Genomic DNA, 27,869 nt, shown 5'->3' with positions numbered 1-27,869 from the left:
CCAAGCGGGCGTTCCCTCACGCTGGCCTACATGGGCTCTCCAGCGACGCCAGTGCAGCGTTCTGCTTTGAGTGGCTTACGTGCAAATTGTGCGCAGAAACGCGAACGTTGCTAGTCTAGTAGTTTGAAACTTGTCGAGTTGGTACCGGTCATGCTTACTCACGAAGAAGAGGGACAGGTGACATGCGCCGACTACGACTGAGGGTTAAGCGAAAAACGAAAAAAAAAAAGAACCTTGAGGCAGTGTCTTTGCATGCGGCTTACATGGCTTCATTATTTTCCAGTAAATGCTCACGTGTAGTCGGCGCATGAGTCCTTTTGGGTGAACTGCGCAAGGACGGGACGAGAGTGGAAACAAACAAGAGCGCTCGTGCTTGTTTTCTTTTCTTGTCTTGTCCTCGCGCAGTTCACCCAAATGTTAATATGCACCAACAAGCCAAGCTAAAACATTTCTTCAGCATAGACACTGTTTCTCTTAGTTGCCTTGTTCCTCGTTCTAAGTGCCTTTGCTAAAGATGAACTAGCATTCCAGTAGTGCGGTTCTGTGCATACACCGTGGTGCATAGAGTGCTGTGGGAGGAATGGACGCTTAGGGCTACAGCCACCGATGGTTTTCGTTCCCTCGCTCACAATTGAAGGGTAATGCCTACACTGCCAGTGGTGGGGTGATGCCAGTGAAGGGTAATGCTCCTGACCGCGCCGGCGTGGTGAGACGCCCAACAGCTGCAAGGGCTCTATTTAGGCTGTACACTAGAAGTATCATCCCGTTGTGCGTCGCCTCCGCGTATTTTAAGCAATTTCCGCCCAGCGCTATACGCTTCTATTGCTTTCATTAGTCCGCCCATCGGGCGAAACTTCATGTTTTTTTTTTATAGGCGCGCCAGCCATCCTTTATTCTTTTTCTTCAGCGGTGGTTACTAGGAGTTCTAACATGGGAATTGAGCACAGGCAGTAAAACTGAGTAACCCAAGTAGCATAAGGAACACAAGGTAGCCTTGACGTTCAGCGAGAACAAATTGTGAATACGTGCAAGTTTCGCCTTCGTCAGACAAAACATATCGATTCTGCATCTCTTCTCAGCTAGGGACAATCAAGGAAGCTGTATACTAAGGAGCTCTGTAAATCTTGTAAAGGGCTCAAGAAACCCGGCCTTTGAATGACCTTCAAAGATTGCAGACCTTTTGTAATGGGGAGGTCATGTTTCTTGAAACACAGGCGTTACCATCCCATTCAGCTCTCCTGCCTCATTTTCTCATCTTTCTTCCCGTTTTCAAAAGTGACCCTACCTTTCACCATTCAAGCATGCTACACTTAAGCTCGTATACAATCATGCCCCCTAGGCGAATGGTGCCCTTCTATACATGCTAGTCTCTCAATTCTGGATTGAAGTGTCGGTGGTATGAAGTGAACCGCTCTGCAGAAAAGCCGACTTGCGCCAACTTAAGCATTGCGTATGCAAACACATTGATTACAAACACAAAAAATCCTGGTGGAGACCAGCCTCGACGTTTATCTAAGTCAATTCCCAGCATTTCTCCCCCAGACATGGCTCACGGTCCGAGCTAACTCACGTACTTCCGGGGAAACGCACTTTTTGCCACCGCCACATTCCCTTGGTAGAGGCAACACGCAGCCCCGCCGCTCTCGCCGCTTCGTTACTCATCGCATACCTTTGTCGTCCACCCAGGAGCCTTTCAACTTTTACGCTCCTCTTGCACTTGGAACATTCGAGGGCCCATTGCTGCGCCTGCGAAAATAGGCCTACGCACATTACAGCGCAACTAGCCCAACGGAGACATGAGTATTTGTGGTGGGCAAGGAAGTGGGCAAGGATTTTCCAAGCCAGTAGCGGTGACCGAACGAGCCGGTGCACGGGGATGCGCGCGCATCGGCGACAAACTCTGCAATCGTGGATGGCCTCGCCGACGCGATGTGTGTCGAAGCCTTCAGTTTGCTTTTGAACGTACTTATCAATGATTATATAAAACAGAAAAGTTATATTTAGTGTGTGGGCAACAATTATACGCGTAGTTTTTTTTTAATCCAATACGTAATTTCCAGAGGAGGTTTCTAGTTCCTCACCGCTTATAAAGCCAATAATCATATGTATTTACGCTATTATAACGAAGAAATATATAGCAAATTACGCATTTTTGTGCAGATACAAGGGATTACACTTTCACACGAAATCTCACGTGATGGAGCTGGTGTACTCGCCAAAGAATGTTGACGGATTAGAAAGCAATGGGTACTGTACACGCGCAGCACTCAGGAACCGTTTCACCCCCATGCTTGCGTTATCGTCCAAGGAGTAATCATGATGGAAGCTCCGGGCGTACGTACTCTGCACGTACATCAACAAACACGTTTTGTTTGCAAGAGAGCGTGTGGCAGCCGCATTACACATTGTGCGAGTGGCACCACACATTCATCCACCGCACGCATTTCACGCCGAGCGTTTGCTGTGCTGCGTGGCGAACATGTATAGTTGCTTGTTGACAGAGCTAGGGAGAAGACACGTGCCTTCAACGCCTCACAACCCCTCCTGTCGTCTGGGCGTTCAACACTGGGCAGTCGCATTCATCGCCTATTGGAGCCAATGCTTCCACGTGCCGCTAATGTAGGCTACCTTAAAAGGCCGCCAGGCTTGTTCTGGTTAAATTGCTCGTTTTGCAACTGTAACAAAATACTGTTGCGAGTAACTTCAATATGCGGAATCAGTATGAAAGTTCCTTAACCATGATTCATATCTTTTAGTCTATAGCCTTATTCAAGAGTAAATTTACACCTATAACTATGCTCTTCAGGTGTTTGATACTAATCCATTCAGAAAGAAGCTGTTGTAATATCGAGGTTGGGACTTTTTTTAAAGGGATAGTAAGCAAGAAATTCGAAAAAAAATCAGAAAAGCATTGAAATTCGATGCTGAAGACGATACTATTCCGGTACGCTGTGTTTCTAAATGAGACACATTTCTTGGCGAACATTTTCCGCTTTGACAGTATCTGTCCAGCCACCTACGTCTTGGTGCTGTCATGGTCATTTCCTTAATTTGACATGTACCAAAATTGGCATGTATCATAACAGTGTATAAATGATCTGTCATGGCATGAATATCACGACATGTGTGTCATGTAGGTCATGAAACAACCTCCTACGTGTTGTTGCTCTCATACTCTTTTCGTTACCTTGGTAGGTAGCAAGATTGGCAGAGTAGGACGAGAATGCATTTCGAATGTAAATGAGAGGGCATTACATTAATATCACGACTGGTTCGTTATAAATGTCATGAAATAGCCACCTGCATCTTCGTGCTCTCATGGTGGTTTTCGCAACTTGGTATGTACCACAATTTGCATAGTCGGACAACAGTGCATGGCGAATATAAAAGACCTGTCACGACATGCGTGTCATGTAGGTCTTGAAGCAGGCGCCTGCGTCTTTGTGCTCTTATGGTCCCTTCGCTAACTTGGTAGTCTCCCCGCACACTGCTTCGCATAGCACCGATTCCAACAGGGCGTGGGATATGCCGGCTTTGTTTTGCACATATTTATTAACCCATTCCAGCATTTTTTGGACGATTGTGAACGCATGGCGGCTGCGCTTTGACCGCCGTGGAGTCATGTGTGCCGGCTTGCAGCAGCAGCAGCAGCAGCAGCGTAAGGAACAGAGGTGGGCAGCCGGCACTTGCCTAAGTCCGCCTCTCACTGTTTCGTGAGCGCGCAACCATGCAATGTGCGAGTGAAAGCGACTCCATGAGTGCCGCCACAACATGAAAATAGGTTTAAACAAATTCTTCTAGAAAACTGCATTCAATATCTTTAAGTACAGTTAAAGTGTTGATTACAACTTCCATGTGTATTGTCTTTTTATCTTGCTCAATGTTCACGCTGTTTTATTTCTGAGCGCACATTGTTTCTTTTGTTGCTGCTTGTCACAATATATCTATGTCGATTTGCTTGTTTTCTTTACTCTGGGATATTTCTGGGTTTTTGTTTTGCTTTTTATATACCTATAGAGACAATTTAGTGTTAAATGATTCTCTTATGTTAATTATTGTATATTGTTGCTGTTTCTCTACTTTTATTATGACTGCGTGTTGAATTTAATCTAGGAGCAAAAGCCTCTATCAGGCTGTATAGCCTTTTTGCTTTTGCTTCGATTTCTGTTGATGTACAGAAAGAAGGAAGTCAATAAAATAAAACAAACATGAAAAGGCGACGTGAACTTCTTCTGTAGTCGGTTTCTAATGATGGAGTACTCCAAGTGTACAATTTGGTGAACGAATTAAGCTGCGCTATCGAACGCAGTTCTAACTGGAATTGAAATAAAGCGTTGTAGTTGTTTCGACAGTGCTCGCGCTGAAGTTTCTGAACATTGCACAGAAACAGGCCTGCTAGTTGCACGTTTTGTCGACAATATTCACACGCCAATACAGGCAGTCGACCACTGCTTAAAGGCGAGAGTACGCAGAGAACGCCTGTGGCGTACGTTCAACGCCTGCTCCAGTTTCTAGTTGTGTCAGCGCTGGCGTGCGTCCACTGCGGATGCTATATGAAGCTCTCCCATGAGGTAAGTTTCATGATCAGATGAATAGTATTGAAGGACCCTGCTACTACTGTGCCACAGGCAACGCGGCTCGAGAAAGCAGGGGGGGGGGGGGGGGGGGTATTCTGCAAGAGTCCACCTAGCATTTCGGCCGCTGCTGATTGGATGCAGCTGTACGAGCGAGGAAGAGACGAGCAGCCCTAGCCAATAAGCAGTGGCCAAAATGGCGTCCCTCGTAACCGAGTGAACGAGCAGATCGAAGGATGAAAGAACGAACGTGGAGCACACTGGGAGATGAAAGACGGCATTACCGATGGGAGCGCGCGAAGGAAAGTGTTCGTGGAGGCTACAGTAAAAGCATGAGGAGGAAAGCGGAGGAGGAGGGTATGACGAAAACGTGAGAAGAAAAGCTTGGTGCCGCCAAGACGGACTTTGCGGGGACGACCGCTACGAGATAGCGCCAGATTAGCCCCCCTTCGCCTGTTCAGTGATGGCATGCGTCCAGCGCGTCCACCGATACCATATGTGGAAACAAAGCGCCTTTGAGCAGAGGTCTGTATTCGGCTGCTGCTGTGAATCATGCCCACGCCACACCCACGCGCTGCCTCTCGCGATCGCCCGATTCGCGAGGCAGTCGCGCCACACTTCACTCCGTTTGTAATGCGCCACACGAGACGCATTGTCCGTGCAGCCAATATATCGCGAAATGAAAACAGCTATAGAGATTAGCTGAAATTTCGCGTTAAGGAGTTTCGTAATCCTCGGTGATATTTTTGTTGTTGTTGCTGAATATAGTTTCTCATAGATATAAAGCTACCCATCATCTACATTTGCCCTATTCTAACGAAGAAATGTATTCGCAAATTGCGCACTTTTGTGCAGTTACAAGGCGCTTTTCATACGACATCTCGTGTGATGGAGTTGGGTTAGGCGCCAAAAGAATGCGCACGCATAAAAAAAGCAACGTGTACCGTACACGCCCTCCACTCAAGAACCTGTTCACCCGCACTATTGCATTATCCCTCATGCAAGCAGTAGCCCTTATGGGTGCTCCGGGCGGCTCTTACGCACCTGTGCACGTACATCAACACAAACGTTTGGTTTGTAAATTGCGTGTGCCAGCCGTATTAATCGTAGTGCCAGTGCCACCCCATATTCATCCACCGCACGCACATTACGCCCAACGTTTGCTCTGCTGCGTGACGAACATGCATGGTTACACGTGTGCATGTCTCATTGCTTGTTGGTGGAACGAGGGAGAAGGCAGCCAAAAGTTGCATGCCTCAGAATCCTTTCTGGTGTGCGGGCGTTCCACGTCATCGCCACCACCACATTCATGACTTTGTAGCGTACAGAGGCTTTAGTGATGATGTATGGGGTTTTGTGGCGCAAGGGCCAGGTATGGCCAAAGAGCGCCATGTCTGTGCTAATGAGTTTGCAGTGTACTTATGATTACTATGGAGTTGGTGTGAGGTGGCTGTAAAGAGGCCTTAAAATATACGCTCTAAAGTGCGTGAAATCTTTATGATAAAATTATGGCGATGACGTATGGCTTGTACTATGAAAATTTAGATGCATCTAAAAAGAATGATACGATAGGTAAAATGTATCAGATTGTGAGAAATGTCAGAGCACTACTGCCTCCTTAGAGCCCTTGAAACACAAGGGCCTGGAGGCATGTGCTATGCAAAACAATTATCGCAGTGGCATCCTCTCGAGAGAGGAGGCGCTACGAATTCATGGGACTAATAACATTTAAGACCCCATCTCTAAGAAAACCTAGCACTGAGTCTGTATTAAAAAGCGGTTCTGGACCAAGAAGCATTGCAGGATGAAGAGGAATGTGCTGTCGGTATGCTAATAAAAAATGCCTCTTTCTCTCAGATTCGGCTTCCCGACACTCCAGGAGGACGTGGAGTACGGTCAGCCTCTCCCCGCATCTACCACAGGTTGGAGGCTCACTTCCGGTCAGTAGAAAGTTATGGGTGCCATATGTGTGTCCTATTCTTAAACGACAGAATAGGACATCTGTTCGGCGCGATTTTGTTGTAGAGGGCCAGAGTCCTAACTGTGGCTTTATTAGGTGGAGCTTATTATCTTTTTCCGCGTCCCACATGCGTTGCCAGTGGGCCCGCAGCCGCCTTCGCAAGAAAGGCCTCACACCTGTGACAGGCACCTCAGCGGTAGGGTTAAAAGCTTGCGATGCTATAGACGCGGCTTTAGTATTGCCAATTAACGGACAATGCTGACCCCTGCGAATGGAACCAAATAAATGCTTACGTTACTAACGTACGCTACCTTGAAAATCCTCCACCATTGTTCTACTTAATTTGCAAGTTTTTCAATTGAAACTGTATCAAAATAGTTTAAGGGGCAAGTTCAATATACTCACTGAGTTCTGAATTCCCTTAATGTTGCTTCATATTTTTTAATCAATCGTTCTAATGCAGAGCAAATGTACGCTTAAAACTGTACTGTTCAATTGCTTGCGATTAATGTATTCAGAAGGAGGCAATTCTGATATCGTGTGGCAGCCGTATTAACTACACTGCCAGAGCCACCACCTCTCTATCCGCCGCAAGCGTTTTACGCCAAACGTTTGCCTTCTGTATCTCTCCCTTTTACTCCACGAAGCGCCTTTCCCTGACTTTAGTTCCTTCCTTCCCTCTTGAGTATGTAACCAGCAGAGCGTAACACGCAGCAGCTGTTGCAGTTTTCGTTAAGTACCCCAATTTCAACTGTTGTGGTTTTAGCGCATGTAGAACGCCGTTCGAGTGTAGGCCGATACGCGTCAAGTGGATGCAATGAAGTTAATGGAGACGGTGCAATTATCCCGGAGATTTAGGTCTTGGGCATCCAAAATTAGGTATATAGGTGACACAAACCACCGGCCGTACAAAGCAACGCAAGAACCTTAACAACATAGCGGAAAGGGCGTGCAATATAACGCAAGCACGCTTGGGGCTTTATTAAAACAATTATAACTCGGTACGCTATTTCTAAAACTCCCTATTACACCTGTTTCGTTGAGTGGTTGAGTGAGTTGAGTGGTTATACATATATATAATCTATCAAAAGCTGCGTTTCAAAGCGATGATGTAAGATAACACAGCTACACCCGAACAAGGCTGTGGACGCCGCAGGCGCCTATATGCATGGAGAAATCTTCATACAGAAAACACAAGCCTTATACAGCTTCACCATGGTCAATGTCCCCGTTTAACGTTTCGATGAAAACCGGCGTCGTACTCTCCGAGCAACTGGCGTTCACAGACGGCGTACGTGAATGAGGGATGCATTGACGCAGATTATCCGGCACGTGCATGTCACGCATTGGGATGAGCAACGTTCACTTGTTTGGCTGAAGGTGCAGAGTGGACCCGTGATTTACCCATTTAGGGAGAAGTTAAGAATACCGAGCAAGAGTTGTCTTAGCAAACGCAAAAATTATTTAGAGCTTAGAATTTGCGAAACAGAAAGAAATACAGACGCATACCACAGGGTTCTATACTGTGCTCTCAAAGCACACATTGCGAGAGCCTTCGCATCCCGCCGCCATAGGAATACAGACGCCGCGGCTGGGAATCGAACCTTTAACTTCATGATTGACAGCGGGAAGCACTAGTCTATGCGCCCACCATGGCGGCCAACAGTTCGTAAAAAAAAACGGATAGGGGTGACAGAAAGCTGAAAAATGTAGTATTCTCCACTTATAGTAATCAAGAAATAAATTGAATTCGTGGTTTCTAGCGGCCAAAAACAAGTATTATATAACTTTGGGGCGTGTAGCAGTTGGGTCTCAGAATTAAATTTGACTACTAGAGTTTCTTGAACGTGCACCTAGATATAAGTGCACAAGCGTTTGTGTGTTCACCTGCATCAACAAATCAAATATTTAGTTGGAAGTTAGTGCCTGTCCATCGTACATGTTCTTTTAGTCCCTATCTTTGTAGTGCTTTTCAAGTAACCCTGCTCTCTACGCGTCTGCGCATGCGTGTCGTCACAAGTCAGCGCAACATGGGATTCCGAAATTTCTCCAAAAGCGTAATATGGCGCAACGAGAACAAACAGCGGCCTAGGAACGTCTACCTCAAGGCTTGATGGTCATAGGCACTGTAGTTGTTGGTAGAATCGGCAAAATGTCTGACAGGGGCATCAACGCGAGAGATGCAACTTGTAGCGAGATTGTAACTTATGGCCTCGACGTGTTTAAAATACCGGTTGAAAGTTTCGCATTATTCCGACCGTTACATTCGAAGGAGCTTTTCTACATTTCTACACGTAAAAAATATTTTTACATGTCTACTGCATGGCGCTGTTTCTTTGTAGCATTTTGAAAAACATGAATGCAACTGACACCTGTAACGAACTATGAGACAGTTTCGACGTGCAGGTTAAAAAAAATAACTCTTCGTTTTTTGGAAACAATTGTGCATCCAAGCAATGCCTGCATTTCCGCTAATCCACACTTCGTGCATTGTCCATGGTAATGACCAGTTAACAACATCACAAAATCTCTTTCTACCGCGACATAACATGTCTCAGCTGAGAAAAAGAATGTTCACCTTCTGCACACAAAAAAAAAACGTATTTTGATTGTTTTCCCTTGAGGGAAAAATGACGTTATAAGAAAAGTTGCATAAACAAAGGGTAAAAAATATTCAGAACAAGTGCTTTCACTTATTGTCAATTCGGGAAGGTGCGTTATAACATATGGTGATTGGTTGACAGCTTAAAGGGCACCTCATCAGGTCTGGCCATATTGAACTGACAAGCGCAGAGCATACATTGCGCGATAACGATCGTGTCTCCAAAGTATTACAGCGCTACGCGCCGCAGAAAGATCTGAAATTTCAAATCCAACGCCGTTTTCCTTTCCCCTCGCGGCCATCGCTTTCCAAGCCGGAGGATGACGTACACGTGCTAGTGCACCTACGTACACGTGTCGCTCTGTGACGTCACTCGTGGTGACACGTGAATTCGATAATTATTCAAAGCAACATTGGTATTTTGAGTAGTATGTTGCTTGAATAGCCAACTTAAAGCTTAGAGAAATAATAAAGTACACAAACCGAATGTCAGCATGTTTTTGTTTTACTTCGCACCGCAGCAAGACAAATGTACTTCCGTTTCGCCTACTTGTTCCCACATCGCGCAGTCGTGCGCGCATACACCGAAACTATTGTTTTCTACTGTGTTCCAGCGCGAGATAATGTTCTGTGATCCACTTGTGCCTGCGTCAGTATTCGATTAGCACTGAATTATACCACTAGTCAGGTGTCCTCGTGCATAGCGTGCGAAATCGTCCGCTGCGTGAAACGAGACGACACAAACAGCTCACGGGCGAAGCCGTCAGCGGCAGTTCAGAGCGCCGCAACAAATCGAAGGGAAAAAAATAATGAAGGCGGAACCCACGACGTATGCGTCACACGATCCTCAAGGTCCGGTATGGGAGCACGCAGGGAAGAAATTTAGCGTGCGCAGGCTATACGTGGCGAGTGGAGAGAGTGTCTGGCTCTGCAGTGGAACTCACTCCCTGAAATCATGGGTTGGCGGCCCTGAAATATTTCTATCTCGGCTATTAATGAGCCGATTTGAATTAAATTGCGGCAGAGCGCTCCGTAAAGGACACATAACTTGCAGCTTGTAGCAAAAATTTGCTATAGGGCATGGTGAGCGGCCCTTTAAGCAGTGAGCCCAGCAAAAGTTCGTCATAGAAGAGGTATTTTTTTTTGTAAAGCATACTGTGTGTACGTTCGATTCGCCTGCACCACCTGAACCAGTTCACGATGTGCTGCATCCTGCCATTCGTTTCAGTGCGGGAGCAATATCGTCCACTGAACCACAACGTTGGTTTCAAAAGGTGAACGAAAGGCGCAGCGCTATGTCATGATTTTGCTGCAACCACACCATGGTTGGTGCCGACTCCGTTCAGGCGTACAGGTGCAATGCAGCGGCGCAGCAGACGACACAGCAAACGGGTGGAAGCGCCGTTAAAAGCCCGTTTACACACGTCTGATGTGTCTGCACGCAAGTGTGGTTTGTATTTGCGCCCCAGAAGCCGATCATACCTGAGGTTCCGGACCTCTCAAACTTGCCAACTCCGTGCACATCAGTCTGAAATAACGCCAGCACCACGTCTGCACGTTTCCATTTGTTTCGAGTGTCTCGTTGAGCCTTCACCTCCGTTATCGAGCTGCAGAAGTTCTGGAGTTCTCGTGAACCAGCGTGAACTCGTTCACAGTGGTGCAGGCGGATCGGGCCGAACAGTATAAGCAAAATGTCATCCAGAACAAGTGGATGCAAGGTTAACATATGTAGAAGGTGTCACGGGCGTAGGTGCTCGCTTGGCAATTTTAGACGAATTCAGTTACTCTTTTCTCAATGGAAAAGTATCTCCTAGAAACCGCGGCATAGCAAAAAAGAAAAGAATTTTGACTACTACGCAACAGCAAGGCTCTGTATAAAGAAATATACAAACACACTCAATATAAACGGTTTTAGATATAGGCCCAATTAATTTTTTAAATATGTCGGCTGAAGGCGGCTGAAGGCACGGAGGCTGAAGAGCAGAAAACATATAAAATGTTTTGTATTGCTCTCACTTTCAACTTCTTCGTATTTCGTGCTCTCATCCCGTAGTATGAAAACGACAGAATGTCAACCACTTTAGCAACGAGGGACGTAGCAAAACGTCTTTTTTAATTTTGTGGTTTCGGTTTCCAAGCCGATGACGCCGGCAATGCCGACAAGAAACGACCACGACGCCGCCGGTCGAAACGGACACGGCGCCGACCTCCATAGTCGCGGACAACTTTCTGTGGCAATGAAGGAAAAAGGTACGGAGGGCAAGCGGGAACAAGTCAGAGTTATTCTGAAAACAGCGCCATGTTTGCATCCACGTTAGTTTAAGCTGGGGAAGAGAAAACATAAACGCCTTATTAGCAACTGTTAAATAAGGTAAAAGACTACTGAATGCGAAACGCGAAACCCTCGCACGTGAAGTCGGGTCGATTCAGCATCTGTTCCGAGCAACCAAAATCACTGTCAAACGCTGGCGGACTGCTGGGCGCCGTAACACATTTGCAGCAGCCACGCGCCCGTAGCCTTCCCTTCCTTGCCACGGAAAGCTGGCCATGGCTCTAGCTGCCACACGATGTCACAAAAAGCTTCTTTCTGCATCCGGTAGCAGCGAACACTTGAATAGTCCCGTTTTAGGCGTGCATTTCCAGTAAATTGAGATGTTAGAATAAAAAATATAAAGCAATATGAATAAAGGAACTTGAAAGCTAAATGTACATGTTGAACTTGCCCGCAAAACTATTTTGATACATTGCAAAACTTGCAAATAGCTAGAAAAGGCATGGAGGCTTTTTGAAATTAAGTACATTAGTAAAACGAGCATCAAGTTGGCTCCGTTGTCGGTCCCACGTCCTTCGTCATGCTGCATACAGCCTTCGCCGATGACATCACATTATATCTCAGGAATGAAGATAGCTTAACCCGTAGCCTCCGAATTTTCACTGAGTACGGAAATATTTCAGGTGCTGCGCTAAATTTTTCAAAATGTCGTTATTTGTTCATTGGTTCACCACAGACACGCCTAAGTCCCCTTTTCCGTCTTCAAAAGAGCGATTCTCTTCGCATTTTAGGCCTTGACTACACCTCTAATGGCATATCAGACTCTGTGTGGCTCTCAATTCTTGAAGATGTAAGGCGAAATATTGCAGAGGTTCAAGGGTATGATTTACCCCTATCAGAAAAAAGGTACTTAGCGCAGTCTGTATTTTGCGGCCGAGTGTGGTACGTTTGTCACGTCGTACAGCCACCATTACGGGTTACTAGGTCCTTGCAGTCCCTTCTTGGTGCCTTCTTCTGGTCGGGCCGTACAGAACTGGTCTGTCGCGCGGCGCTTGGGCAACCACGCTCTCGCGGTGGATTTGCCTTCCCATCCGTGTCTGTCCGCTGCCGGCTGCTTGCTCTGCGATTTCTGCTCCGTCTGTTACAGCATGATCAGTGTCCAGCGCGTGAACTCGCTTGCTATTTCCTTGGCACAAAAATTCGCTACATGTTACCGGGCGTACTCTTAAATCGCGGACCACAAGTGTTAAACGCACCTACATTTTACTGTACGGCCGTGGCGTTTTATCGCCACATACAACAGGTATGTCCTGATGTAGACGTTCTCCAAAACCGTGTAGTAGATACTATGTCAGCCTTACTGCTTCCTCTAGTTCCCCCAGCGCGCCTCGCACGTTCAAATAATGTGTCGTGGGATGCGATAACGGCATCATTCCTGCCTGGCCACCTACGCGACTTCATGTGGCGTCTAGGGTGGCAAGTGCTTCCAACTCGGGACAGGCTTGAGCGGTGGGGCGTTGTCCCATCTTCGCGGTGTCCCAATTGCCCCCTTCAAGAATCCAATAAACATGTACTGCTGCAATGCGTCGTTGCCAGGATATTTTGGAGGGCCGTGCATACTGGATTTCGTGGCCTTGGAGTTAACCGCTTTATTACGTCTGGTCGCTGCTCACGTGGCCGCTTCGCGCGACTTTTAATTGCTGCGGGGGCCTTCTGTCTATGGCGTAACCGGTGCGAGGCAGTTGCCACGGGACGTCGTCACAGCGCTCTGTTTCCACTTATGGGGAGGCTCTACTCTGAGCTACTGTCATTTCTGTCGGAGGAGTTGTTCTTCCTTGGAGAAGAAGAGTTCCTTCGACAATGGTCATGTCGTTTCCTGTCGGTGGCTGATGGACGCGTATGGCTGAATTTTCGTCCAGCCTGGTTCTTGTAGCCAGACTATCAGAAGTATTCAATTAATGCACATAGAATGCAGGTGCCCGTTATTTATGTGTGTGTGTCCTCTCGTATACATGATCATTTTTGTATATACACATCTCGTGCACATCACTTCAAAATTGTGTAAAGTGTTCTATCACATCATCACTGTACATAACCATTGTGTACACTGTATATATTGAAAATCATTTTGTACATGTGGCATTTAGTTTATGTGTAACTGTTCCTTTCCGTGGGTATATGTGTTTATATGTTAGTGCGTCAGGACTCGGACATTACTTACGCTGAAAACGTGCTGTGTTTCATTTCTTACATGTTATAGTCCCGGTGGAATTGTGTCGTGATTATGACTCAGTGTTCGTATCGTCTCTTGTCGAAATAAACTTTTTCTAAACACATATATCACTCTAGGCACGGTAACGTTTAAAAAGAGCAACTTCTGAACTTTCAGCACCTATAAATAAAAGTTGCATAGTACCGTCTACTCATGTAACTTTTTATAAAAGGGCATATTCTCACAAATTTGCGCACCTCTAAGCGAGAAATAAGGCTGTAACCTTTGTTCAAGTAACGTTTATTAAAGGGGAATAATCTCACAGTTTTTTTGTACCTATTAACCAGAAGCCATATATTAACCCTTAAGATTAATACACGTAGTTTTTTTTATTGTAACCTATTGTAAAGGCATACAGCCTTGCAACTGTTCACCCGCGCATCCGTCTGTGCATGGCGATGAATTTAGCACAACTCACTTTTCGGTCATCCGTCAAATTTCACTTCATTGCACTAACATAGGTCACTCAGCAGCACTTTGTAAAAATTCTGTTCCAAAAACTGGGTTCAATTTCAACAAATTTCAGTTACCCACGTCAGGAAGATACTCTCTTCTGAAAATATAGGCATTGAAGGCACATAGTAGCAACATCTATACCGTGTTAAAACTGCACTTTGGTCAAGATAAAGATGCTGATATAACTTAGCATTGAAAGAAGGACTATGCGCCGCGAAATCGCATATCAGGAAAGAGTATCCTTTCGATGTAGGTAATGGTATGTTATTGAACTTGAGCCAATCTTCTCAAATAGTTTTTTTTTTCTTGAAAGCGTTGCTCAATGGGTCATGCTAGTGTCTGCAGTGGAGTTAATAGATGGCCGAAGAAGCCATGAAAAAAATTTATGGGCATGCCAAGAAGGAGGCGCTGGTGAAAACGTGCAAGTCTCAATGCCTATACGAAAGAATACAAAAGAAAAGGTTCATAAAAAGCTCGAGGGCCTTTTATGCAACTCTTTAGAAAAATGACAGCTCTTATAAGCAACTCTTAAGAAAAAATGAAACGTTATAGCTGTAAGGCTTCATAGTGCCGACAGAAATAAGAATTTGCGGGAAAGACAATACAATATTTTAAAAAGAGAATATTACTAATTATCTTTCTCTCGTTTCTTTAGGGAACATTTCATTCGTGAGAGCCAGTACTGAAAGCATACCAATTTTCCATAAATGGTGCCTGGCACGATGTTCCAGAAATTGAAAGTCATAATCTGCAATGTGGGGGGGGGGGGGGGGGGGGGGAGTACGTTGCTACTTCAGTTATTGTTTCTGTAGGCTCAGCATCAACAATCTGTACATATACATGTCAACTGGAATAGCAACTTTGTGGCATATTTGCAGTATGCGTTTTTGAGACTATACTGTGGCAGAATGCTTCCTTGAAGGAAAAACCAGTCAAAAAACACAAAGAACAAGAGGAGAAAAATGTCATGATTACTTTATTTGCGTGTACAAAACAATGTAACTCAAAATTTTCCCTTCACAAGCAAAAATACACGTTACCTAGTTCTATTTCTTTTTCTTCACGGTCATGAAGCAATAGCTAAAAGACCTTCGAGCACAGCATTTCATTACAGCACACATTTCTACAGCAGCACCAGGAATGATGCGAATAGTCTCAAATGTTGAAGGTTGCCATACAATATTTCTAAAGATGAATACGTATAAGTTTGAGATTATCGAAAGGAAGACGATGCCATCCTTGTTGCGAGCACAATCATGTCTGTTTGTTGTCAGCATGCCAGTCGCCAATTCTCCGATCTCCTTGCTGGGCAATGGTGACTACAAGGGCACAATAGTAATCTCACAATCTTGTAGTTACTTTTTCAGGTCTCAGTGCACAGAGCTATTAACATGCAACTGAAGAGGCATAAAATAAAGTACAAACAGGTAAGAGCTATCACAGAACAGGTAAATTTTGAGTATGCTCTTGTGTCTAAGAAATTTGAGTAACAATAAAAAGTCCTGAATAAAGAAGTGAACGCAAATTAATTCCCAAGTCAGTTCTTAATCCTCTACATTAGAAAAGGTTACACCGCAAAAGTGTGACAGTTCGACAGTAAAAACGCAATATAAAGTGATTACAAACTAAACTAACGCAATTAATGTTCTTTAATTTACGGTGGTTCAGAATTAATTTGTAAATTCTAATTATATCAGCACAGAATGCCTGTTCCGTGCATAAAGTTTAATGACGTGCATACGCATAAAAGTGCATGATATACTTAAGCGTTAAGAATAACCAACATGGTGAATGATAGAGATACAGGAAACCAGTGTTCATAAAACGTGTGTGTGTGTGTTCACACACACGTGAACACACGTGTGTACACACACACACACGCACACACACACGCACACGCACACACACACGCACACGCACACACACACACACACGCACACGCGCACGCACGCACGTACGCACACACACGCACACACACACGCACGCACACACACACACACACACACGCACACACACACACATGTCAGCAAGCAAGTAGATAATTCAACAGGAAGCATTGCTTACCTAGGTCGCATGTATTGCTGCCTTCGGCATTCGTCACAGCTGTCAACGTAAGAGATGCTCACCACTCTCACGTAAGGAAAGGAATGTTCCCATTGTCCATCGGCTATTCGTCTCGTTGCAGCGACCACGAAGCGCAACAAACTTGACCCTACACCACGGCGGCATGCCTTCTTTTCACCGGCTCGCGCACTTTCAGCAGTTCTTTCGGTAAGTGTATCGCGCGTCACGAGAGACTCGGACACACAAGACGTTCGGTAAGCGCACGTCACCAAATCGCCGAGCGTTAAAACGTGGTCGAAACGATAAAATAAAGCTTTACACAACCGTTACAAACAGACCGCCTTCGAGGTACTCTTCCCGCCATGCTTTTCGAGAGCTACGCAACGTGGAGGTGATATGACAGCGTTCTTGTGTGGCTGAAGCTGAAGCCTGTTTGATTATGCAATGCATCTGTACGAGCGCAACAATACTTACTCAAGCTACAGTTCCCTCAAAGTGTCGCATAACCATGTATCAAGATTCTAATATTTCATATTTTAATGATTTTGCTGTTTGTTTTATTTGTGTACTTTCTCTCTACTCATCTGGGCGGCCGCCATTGTGACCAGATACCGTGAGCGCCCGTAGATCTCTATGAGACCGTACTGGAGCAGCTGTCACCTGTTGTCATGTGAATGCAGCGGCGTTTTTCTCGCGTGTTAGTGAACGGGCAAAAGTGATGCTTGTCTGGCCTTCTCAAGGGAACCTAACATTTGCTGCAATTTAGGAAAAAAAAACTCCCTCTAATACGTTAAAAAAACCAGAACAGAAAAATACACGGCGGCATATTACACTCAGTTGCATCGTACAGTAAGTCTTATTACTTACTGGATCTTTCCCGCCCCAGATAATAGTTATTCGGCCTGCTCGACGCTTGTATTCTGTCGGTCGTAGAGCTTTTACATTATTCCAGCGTGCGACCACGTGCACCGTTCAGTATGCGCCCGCTGTCTCAGTAGATGAAAGAAACGGGACAAAAGGAATCGTTGATGTGCAAGGAAATACAAAAAAATATTGGAAACAAATGTGTATTCGATCACCATAACGGAACACCATTCATGCATCCCCATAATGGGTCACCATCACCATTCAATCACCATTATGGAAAGGTAGGTTTTATACCAGAATCTAAAATTCCTGCAGTGGTAGCGGGGGGCTTGAGCATGCGCTCTTGCAAGGACTAAAATTTTTGACATTGCGTAAGCAAACATCCCGAGTAGTACTAATAACATCTTAACTTAGTGCAACCTGCCTCTGTACCCCAGCCGCACACCATACTTTACAGGTTAGCTGCTGCTAAAAACACCATAGCCGGATCGCAGTACGACACAATAATAAGTAAATTTGTAATCCCTAGAATGAGTCCCCTGACGCAATAATTAAAATATTTTGTCACTTACAATCTAAAGGCTACCAGACGTTTGGCGTTGCAATATCCTTTAATATAGCTGTTTCGACACATGTAAGCTCTAGCCGGGACGTGAATTAACGAAAAATCTAAGACGTTCTTTTAGTAATGTAGTAATCTTTATGTTATAGGTTACTTGTATTAAAAGTAAATTTATACGTTACAGTGCAAAGATTCTACTAAAGCCCATACGCGCAACCAAGTGATGAATTAGATACTGGCAATGACGTGAAACGCCCAGACATAAGAAGGGTTTTTGAGGCATTAAAGATATGTGCTTTCTCTTTAGCTCTATTAACAAGCAAATGATACATGCACACATGCAAATATACATGTTCGTCAGGCAGCAGAACAAACGTTGGGCGGCAAATGCGTGCGATGGATGAATAGTGGGTGGCACTGGCACTGCGATTAATGCGGCTACCACACGCTCTTCGCAAGCAAAACGTGTCTGTTGATGTACGTGTAGAGGGCGCGTAGGAGCCGCCCGGAGCTCCTATCATGGCTAATGTCCGAACGAAAATGCAATCATGCGGGCGAAATGGTTCTTGAGTAGGGGGCGTGTTCGGTACACGTTGCTCTTCTATGCGTTCGCATTCTTTGGCAAGTAACCGAACTCCGACATGCGATAAGTCGTCGGAAAAATGCCTTGTATTTCCCCAAAACTGCATAATTTGTGAATAGATTTCTTTCGTTAACATAGTGTAAATGTAGACGATTGGTAGCTTTATAAGCGATGAGAAACTACTTCAACAGCAACAACAACAAAAATCACTCACGATTACAATAATCCCTAACGCGATGTTTGAGCGCAGCTCTATAAATGTTTTAATTTCTGGATAACTTGGCTGGCGCGGGCAATCGGTCTTGCGTGGCACATTATACACGGAGTTAAGTGTGGCGCGACTGCCTCGCTAATCGGGAGATCGCGAGAGGCAGCGCGCAGGTGAAGCGTGGGCGCGATCCACTGCAGCCGCCGCATACAGACATCTGCTCAAAGGCGCTTTGTTTCCACATATGGTATCGGTGAACGCGCTCGACGCATGCCAACGCTGAACAGACGGAGGCAGGCTACTATGGCGCCATCTCGTAGCGGTCGTCAGCACCGCCTTACGCGGCACCAAGATTCATTCTCACGCTGCGACCATGCCCTCCTCCCCCGCTTTCCACCTCATGCTTTCACTGATGCCTGCTCGTCCACTTTTCTCCCTACGCCCCCTACGGTATCGCCGTCTTTCAACTACCGCTGCATTCCACATTCGTACTTTTATTCTTTGCTGTGCTCGTTCACTCGGTTACGAGTGACGCCGAGGCACGACGATGCTCAACGCATGAACGGGCGCCTAAGACCTGCTCTTTAAAACACCGCAACAGGCACAAATAAAAAACACCCAAGATCGACGGCTGCCTACCGTATTTTGAATACAACATCAATGTCAACCCCTAATAATTTGTCTACATGCCCTTTATTCCGCGTAGCCTAAGCACGACAATACTGGGCACCTGAATAAAGATGATCTTGAACTCAGTTCAGTTTAATTTATTACCTTTAGAGGCCTCCGTAGAGGCATTACAAATGGGGTCGGCATTTATCAAACAGTGAAGACTCCTTTTAGCTTTAGCGCTTAGACACGGGGGCAGAAAAAGTGGCAGAAACCTACTCACTTTAAAGGGATACTGAAATAAATTTTTGACGTAGAGGTTTTAAGCCCCGAATGAAAGCTTGGATGCTGAAATTGGTTGACATCTAGTTTTCACGCAGAAACTGTTGGCAGTTGTTGGCAAGATATCGCGTCTAGCGGCCACGCCGTGGACTAGAGGAAGTGACGTTTCCGTGACGTTGTCCTACGGTATACCGGCACGCAAGTCATCGCCCGCGTTTTTCTACCCGCATGGAGGCAAGTGAATGAAGTCATAACAGCGCAGTTGCTCTTGGCTGTGTACTTGTTTTCGCAAGAGGAGCTTGTGCCCAAGTTTTCAAAATCGTCGTTTGTGTTGTGTGCTGCTTTACAATATAATCAGTAAAGCACCAGGCCAAACACAGGAGAATTCCTTTATACTCCTGCGCGCAAGGGTGTGGGAAAAGCACCGTCGGGCGAGACAAGCGGTGTCATACCTTGCCGCCAGATCGGAACCTTCGAAGGTTATGGATTCACAGAGGGCACCTCCATTACGCAGTCATCATACGCATCGTCATAGCATGATTTTCTGTGCTCCGAACACTTCGGGGAAGACGACCACAACTTTGCTGCAGACCTGCGGAATGTCTGCGAAAACGCAGCGCCTAAAGCCTCTTGCTCTCCCCTCCATTTTCTCCAGAAAGCGGAAAAACGCAAGGAATGGAGGAAGCAGTTCTTTACTGCACAGCGGAAAAACCACGGCGAGATTGGCGGGCGATGAGCAATAGCATCATGCCATCTTCTTACTGCTGCTCTCTCGAGCAGCGCCCCCTGTGGCATTGTAGCAGCAGAGTCCTTCAATACTATTAATTTGGTCATGAAACTAAACCTACGCGAGAGGGTCATACAGCATAGGAAGCGGACGCACCACAGCGCTGACGTAAGTAGAAGCTGGACTGTAGCAAACGTCGAACGTACGCCACACGCGTTCCATGCGTGCTCTGGCTATTGCGCAATGGTCGACAGCCTGTATCGGCTTATGAATATTGTCGGCACAACGTGCAACTAGCCAGCCTGTCTCTGCACAGTGTTCATGAACTTCAGCTTGAACACTTTCTCAACAACAACAACAACAACAACTACGCTCTGTTTCATTTCCAGCTACAACTGCGTTCCAAATCGCAGCTTAGTGCATTATTGGAATGGTACACTTGCAGTACTATATCGTTAGAGGCACACTACATCACAAGTTCACGTCGCCCTTTTATGTAATTCTGCCACTCGTGCAGTCGCTTTCACATGCACACTGCATGGTTGCGCGCTTTCGAATCAATGACAGGCGGACGTCAGGCAAGCGCCGGCTGCCCACCTCTGCTTCTTATGCTGCTGCTGCTGCAAGCTGGCACACATGACGCCAATGGCTTATCGGCGCACAGCCACCGCGCGCTCACAATCGCCCCAAAAATACAGCTGTCGGTTCAAAATATGTGAAAAACAAAGCCCGTAGATTAAACTCCCTGTGGGAATCGATGGTATGCGAAGCACTGTGCGGGGAGACTACCAAGTTAGCGAAACGACCATGAGAGCGCCAAGACGTGGGCGGCTGCTTCATGACCTACATGACACGCATGTCATGATATTAATGTCGTGACAGATCATTTATACTCGTCATACACTCTTGTCGTATATGCCAATTTTGGTACATACCATAGAGTCCCTAAGTAAATACCTTACAGAGAACTCTGGCGCTAATGCCTACGGGGGACTCTCCTGAGCGTTGCCTCAACTTACATGCGAATGACGGGAGGTAAAGGCTTCTAATTGACTTCGATCTTTGGACTAGTGGCGTCTGCTTGCGGCGCAGTAAACGAAGCTATCCTAAAATATTTTCACGTAAAATCTAATTGTATTTCTGCAGCATGTTGTGTAATCTCCAATACGTTACATAAACTTTGACTTTGAAATTGAAGCATGGTTTGCCACCAGGGCCCGCCCGGCTATGTATTGTTCTGCAATTCTTTTCCTCACTTTGCGCCATTGAATAATTATTTATTTTTACAGCAGCAGCATCAGCCGTGCACCTGCATACATAAATATACTCATCAATTATTTATGGAAATAAGCCTTTTCTATTGTGAGAGAGTGTTGCGCCTTTGAGAAGAGTGCTACAATTGTAGTCTGCTACGACACCTGATCGCTGCGAACGCCAGACTTTTTTCACGCATGCGACAGGCACTTTCAAAATCTCTCACTCTTTCGAAAGGATGCATCGGTTGTCGCGATTGCTGAACGTCTTCAAATACTCTTAAGCAGATCTGCTGCGGTGCTAGCCTGGACCCTTGTGGCCTCCAACGACTATGCTTCAATATATTTAATATTGTCATACCGCTTCTTCTGACACGTGCGCCAGCAGCTGTTATGACTTGGCTTTGCACTTAGCCATTTTGCGACAGCATACTACAGCCAGGAAGCAGCAACCTTTCCTAACACAAGTAAGTTTTTGCCCTCAAATGTCCTGAAACACACATTTCAATAAGCACATAAACGAACAATGCGTAATGAAGCCCTCAATCAAATTTGATTGTAAAGCCAATACAAGTACCACTGCCTATATATATGTTGTAACAAAATGGTTTAGACATGCAATCGGTCGTCTTTCTATAGCGCTTTGCATGACTAGTAGAACGAAGTTACTGGCAGGTTATTAAAAATCCAGTGCACGTGTGCAGCTAAACTTTACAGCTTTAAGGCTCGCACTGCATATATGCAAGCATGTACAAGAAGCCAAACAGCTATACCAAAACACCATAAGTTGCATCTACATACTGACCACGCCATGAGCGATTGGACGAAATACGTGCAATACGTGCAAGGGAAGAGGCTGGGAGAGATCAGTGTGACTGAAAACGGGGAAAGCCGACATTCTATTTGACATTAAGAGAAAATAGTCGAGCTCGGCTGGCCACGCAATCCATAGGGAATATAACCGGTGGACCGGTAAACGCGGGCCTGATCAGTCATCCAGGAAGAAAGCACCAGTACATGCACAATCGCGATGCATTTTAATCAAAACCTCACTTAAGCTTACTAGTTGGGACGTCACGTTTTCTACGCGCTTTAAAGGTTCTAAGTATAGGACATGTACTTAGTATACTTCTTGTAACAGTAGTGCCTTCTTTTTGCTCTTCTCAAGTTTGCTAAAACACGTAACGCTACAACGCCAACCTAACAAACTTAGCAAAGGAATGTCAAAACGGTTCAAACAGGTTCTTTCAAAGTTTAGGATGCCATCGCTTTCTCGTCAGGCCTTTGTCACCAAAGCGCAACACAAACATCGGCCCAGCCGCTGGCCCAGCACGCTAGCGCCACTTAGAGCAACAGAATAAAGGCGGAGAACTATGCGTCGCACAGTCCCATTGCGGATTATAGCAATGCTGCCGGATCGAAACGAAAACTGCCAAAAAATACCTGCGGAATAATTCGCCAATCAATAGAATACCAATCTGTAGCCTGTAATTCCTACCATTCCCATGATAGTTGAACTATCGCAGCGCCAGAATTCCCTCCAGTTATAGTAATATGAGACTCTATGACACATACCAAATTAACGAAATGATCATGACAGCGCCAAGATGTAGACCACTAGATTGATATTGTGAAAGTGGGAAATGTTCGCCAAGAAATGCTTCGCATTTAAAAACACTGCGTATCGGAAAATAACGTCTTCCGTGTCGAATTTCAAAGCTTATCTCATTTGTTTCATATTTCTTGTTTGGTATCCCTTTAAAAACAAGTCCCAACCTCAATATCGTAAGAGCTTCTCTCTGAATCAATTCGCAGCAAACCCTTGAACATCACACTTCTAGGTGTACATTTACTCTGCGTTAGGGTGTTAGACGAAAATATTTGAAGCAAGGTTAAGGTATTTCAAAACACAATCTGCATAGTGAAATCGCCTGCAACGCTATTTTGATACTGTTGCACAACTTGCAATTTACCCACAACAATCTTGGAGGCCTTCTAAGGTAGCCTATGTTAGCTGCACAAGCACGCATCAGCTCTATTGGCAGTAGAGTCGGTGCTTGTCAACACTAGGTTTTGTTGTCGAACTCGGCGCCGTGCTTCGCCGTGTCTCCATTTTAAGTTTGGCCGACAGATGGCTGGAGCGTTCCATCGAGATCCAGCTTCGCGGCTGCTAGGCTGGCGAGGCTGCTGTCGGGCGGTCAGTGTGCGCGTTTGTCTACGTTAAGTCGACGCAACAAATCTCAGCCGCTGTGTTTGCCTCAAACTGTGTAAGCGCGGCTTGCTTTGCAGTCCCGAGTCCAAAGTTGCCGGCAACATCTGGCGTTACGCATTGCGTGCGTCGTTTCCCTACCTTTTATAACCTTCTTCGCTACTTCCCCGCATGCTTTGCTTTTTTGTTTTTGCAAATCGCCTAGGGTTATAGCTAGCGTCATTTGAACAAATCAGACATTCTGCATCTGTATTACTATATAAACGATTCATGTGGGAACCTACGCGCATCGTCAAAAACGGCAGTGGCTTCTGTGCTCGTGAGCACCCCCCTTTCAATGCAAATGCTGCGTCATGATATCTCAGTGGCCAAATCACGGCCACTGCCGAAAGTAGCGATCTCAGCGTGGATTAGGAAGTAACACGGCAGTAGGGCTTCCATTTAGTAGCATATTCAGATGCAATCAATACGGCATTTCACTTCTGGCTGCTGTAGCCATAAAATAAAGCAACGTCGCGCTCATTGTTCGCCCAATTTATAGTCAACTCAAGTTCCCACTTCACAAATCTCAAGTACTGGCCGGTACTAGGAAAAGCTGTGCCTGCTTGCTGGCAACATTGACTTGCAGACTAGTGTCTATGTTGCCGTAGAAATCTTGCATAGAAATGCATACGTTCTGCTAAATAAAATTTTCCTATACGTGCAGAGAGCTCTTCAGAATGAATACAACATCCAACCTCTACAAGGCTGCTGCCCTTTGTGAATTCTTCAATAATGGACCTTTATTCAGTACCCAACTCCTGGTGTAGCGTATATCCTGTGGACCCTTTGCTTCCATTTGTTTCAAGGACATCTTCTATGCAAGCTGCTAAAGAGGTGAAGCGACATTTAATGTTTGCTAGCTGATACAGATCTTTCGCTTGTCAGTCGCTCGTTTAGTTGTACCGTATTCTTCACGAATGAAACTCTTGCACAAGCTGCCCTGATGGCTTTTTTTTGCACATATTAAACTTTTTTTTGTCTGTAGGCGCGCTTTCTTTGTTCTTGGGAAGTTCTCTTCAAAAACCTGTTTTTTTTCACTGCGGAAGAACGAACGCATTTGCTGTTTAGAGAGTGCTTTGAGAAAGGGTTTTGAATAATTGGTGGAACTTGACGCGCTCTCAAAGTGTTCCCCAAGTGAGTCTGCCTGATCTTGCAGTGTATCACCCTGTATATTTACCAGAGGGAGTGAATACGTTGGTCGTCCTCTAATTCTACTTACCCTGTTCCACACTTTGGCCTCATCTGTAAAAGAGTTAATAGTCGATAAAAAGTTCTGCCAACTTTCTCTTCTGGCCTGCCTGTGGGTTCTCCTGCCTTGGGACTTTACTTTCTTAAAGGTGATAAGAGTCTCTGCAGTGGGGGAAGCGCGTAGCAGCCCCCACGCTTTGTTCTGTTTCTTACGAGCGATCCTACATTCGACGTTCCACCACGGGACACGCCGTCTGCATGCCAAGCCACTTCCTTCAGATATGCATTTAGATGCGGCATCTATAATGAGCGTTGTAAAATACTCCACAGCAGCATCAATTTCTAAAGAACACATATCAGCCCATGAGATGGTTGTGAGAGTTCGAAATTTCTCCCAGTCGGCTGTATCTATCCTCCACCTAGGAGCTTGTGGAGGAAATGCATTTTCTTTAGATGTTCTTAGTAGTACGGGGAAGTGATCGCTTCCGTAAGTATCACTCGTAACTTCCCATTCGAGTTCGGGCAGTATAGACGCGGAAACTATACTAAGATCTAGTGACGAAAACGTTCTGCTTGCAAGAGAGTAATATGTGGGTTCTTTCTTATTTAGAAGGCACGCTCCAGAAGAAAAAAAGGAACTGTTCAACGAGACGACCTCGCGTATCGATACGACAGTCTCCCCACAAGGTGCTGTGTGCATTGAAATCACCAAGAACAACATAAGGTTCTGACAATTCATCTATGAAGGTCTGAAATTCAGGTTTGTTTAATTTGTAATGTGGGGGTATGTAAAGCAAACAAATAGTGATGAGTTTGTTTAGCAGGCCACTGCTTCAAGGGCCGTTCGTAGCTGTAAATGTTGACACGCTATGCTTTTTTGAATTACAATGGCAACACCGCCCGATGATGCGATAGCATCATCGCGATCTTTGCGAAAAGAAACGTGCTGTCGAAGAAAATTTGTGTGTTTTGGTTTTAAGTGTGTTCCTGTAAACACAGCACTTTCGGATTGTGTTGGTGGATGAGTTCTTGCAAATCATCAAGGTTTGTAAGGAGACCTCTGATGTTCCATTGAATAATTTTTGTATCCATATTTAAACTAAATTAGTGCTGTGTGTACAGAAACGGAAGTTATGCCTTAGACGACAGAGCCCTTTCGAGGCCCTATAACGGTGGTTCTGCCCTTTCTGGAGCGTTCGAGGGAGCGTCGCTGCTCCTTAGGCGCTTGGTGCGCCGTGAGGATAGGTGTTGTGTCCATTGCCTCTTGTGAGGCGCCGGACACGCGCTCTTGCGAGCGAGAACTTTTTCGATAGAGCCTCACCTCGGAAGGCAAGACCCCTGCGCCCACCAGCCCAGAGGTCGATGGGGCTCCCTGTGGGATTTGGCTGCGCCGGCTGTTGCCAGCGCTGGAAGGGGCCGGGGAGGTTGACGCAGCCTCGGCTGCGCCCACCTTCGGGGCCGCTATCGGTCCTGCGGGATCGCTGGGTGTAGCGCAGGTTGCCGCAGATAACTCTTGTGGGGCCGGTAACCCAAGGGTAGCCTGGCCTGTTTGCTGGTTGGATGGAGTAGGCTTACCTACTTCCACCCTGGGGGCAGGAGCCAAAGGTGCCTGCTCGCTGCACGCGGGCAGGGCACTTGGAAATGGCCGCTGCAACGCTGCCCCCCGACGCGCCGCATCAGCATAAGGTGTGCTGTGGAAAGGTGAGCACCTCTTACGGGCTTCCTTAAACGAAATGTTTTCTTTGACTTTGAGGGTGATTATATCTTTTTCTTTCTTCCAGTTCGGATCGGAGCGTGAGTAGGCTCGATGGTCACCACTGCAGTTCACACAGTGAGGTGTGCCACTGAAGTTGTCGGAGGGGCGGCCCTGGACTCCACACTTTGCACAAGTTATTTGACCACGGCAGCTCTGCGAGCCATGGCCGAACCTCTGACATTTGAAACACCGTCTAAGGTTGGGGATATATGGTCGCACATTTAACCTGATGTATCCTGTTTCGATGGTTTCTGGCAGTACGCTGGATGCAAATGTTAGGACAAGATGTTTAGTGGGGATTTCCTTGTTGTGTCGTCTAAGTATAATACGTTTTACATAAGTGACATTTTGTTCTTTCCACCCTTCCAGGAGTTCAGTTTCTGTCAAGTCTAGGAGGTCTGCCCCTGACACGACTCCCCGTGAGCTATTCATTGTTCGGTGTTGTGTAACAGAAATTGGTATGTTACCAAATGTCACAAGACTGCCAAGCTTCTCATACTGATGTTTCTGAGGGATCTCAAGGAGAATGTCCCCGCTAGCCATTTTCGTTACTTTATAACCTGACCGATAGGAACAGCTTCGGTTAAAGATTTTTCAACTATGAAAGGGGAAATAAATCTGGCCCGTTTTTCAGAGTTCTCGCTGTGCACAACGTGGTATTTCGGATATGTCTCTCTTGTTCTGTTGAAGCATGTGGTTAGGTCATCGGTGCGTCCCCTCTTTTGAGGGTGACGATCAAGTATGCGGGGAAATGCGGGTGTTCCCATCGTACTTTCTTTTCTTTTCGGCGGCAATGGCGGCCACCCACCACGGAGCCCAACTAGGGGACGCTGCAGCACTTAACGGGTAAGGCTGCACGCGCCAACCGTACATTGCCACTATAACATATTATACCCAAGGGAGGGCACATACACGAAGTTAACCCTAGCCGCCTAGCAAAATTAGGAAGTGACGGAAGAAAAGAGATGAAAGGACAGTAAAAGAAAGAAGATAGGAAAGAAAAAGGTTGAAGAGGTGGACAGGACAAGGCGACTGCCGATTTCCCCCGGGTGGGTCAGTCCGGGGGTGCCGTCTACGTGAAGCAGATGACAAAGAGGTGTGTTGCCTCCGCCGGGGGGCCTTAAAGGTCTGAACACCCGGCATCGGCTCAACCTCCAGGATCCCCCTTTCCCCGGACACGGCTAAGCCACGCACGGCTACACGCGGGAGGGTCCAACCCTCGTGTGCTCGGGTACGTGGCGTCGCAACGCACCAAACGCCTGTTGACGCAGACGCCCCTGCGGGGTTTGATCGAGTTGGTAGAGTGTAGAAGAATGGGAAGTGAATCTACGGGAGGCGATGAATTCTTACCGGAAGAAGACGAACTGGGAGGTAGAAAGAAGT

This window comes from Dermacentor andersoni, chromosome 5 (assembly GCF_023375885.2).
Source record: "Dermacentor andersoni chromosome 5, qqDerAnde1_hic_scaffold, whole genome shotgun sequence".
NCBI classification, from domain to species: Eukaryota; Metazoa; Arthropoda; class Arachnida; order Ixodida; family Ixodidae; genus Dermacentor; species Dermacentor andersoni.
This window is presented reverse-complemented; position numbering follows the sequence as displayed.